Below are 683 nucleotides of genomic sequence, written 5' to 3' on the forward strand. Positions count from 1 at the left end.
GCAAACAGATGAGACAAAGGTTTCTGGGGTTTCACCACTATTTACCTGCTGTGATATCTGCCATTCAAAGTATTCTTAAAAGATTGTCTGTTAGTCTGCAGCTCATGTGACCAAACCACCGAGGAGATGAAAAGTTAAAACTCAAGTTAGAATGTTAAGTTTTAACATTTTAACTCAACAACCTCAAGTCGGGTAACCCCAAGTCTTCTTAAAAGGTAGAGTCTCTGAGAACGGTTCTTAAAAATATAGTCAGTGTTTTCAGCAAAGTTGAAAATTTGCCACAGTTTCAACAGGTTGGCCATCAAGTGAAACTGGAATCACTTTCAGTTTTTGTTTATTTTTTGTTTATCTCATTTAATTAGCTCTACTTCCTTAAGAAAATAAAAAGGCATGTTCTTTTTGTGAGGGAATTTATCTTTTACTGTTCCAGTAATACCAGACTTAATAAGTAATAAAGGCTTTGTGGTATTCTGATTTAGTAATGCAATTAGATTAGTTGTGTTACTACCCTCATGCAGTAGCAGGTCCGAAAAGATGCGACATAAGGAGCAGATTTAGAAGTACACCGAAAGCTACAGAATTTGTTAAAAACTGTGAACTGCTGTGAAGTAAATAAAAAAAGAAATTCAAATACATTCTGAGAGTGAAACTCCTACCTAAAGGTGAAAATATATCACAGATTT

This window comes from Poecilia latipinna, unplaced genomic scaffold (assembly GCF_001443285.1).
Source record: "Poecilia latipinna isolate Pla-1442-1.1 unplaced genomic scaffold, P_latipinna-1.0 Scaffold631, whole genome shotgun sequence".
Classification (NCBI taxonomy): Eukaryota; Metazoa; Chordata; class Actinopteri; order Cyprinodontiformes; family Poeciliidae; genus Poecilia; species Poecilia latipinna.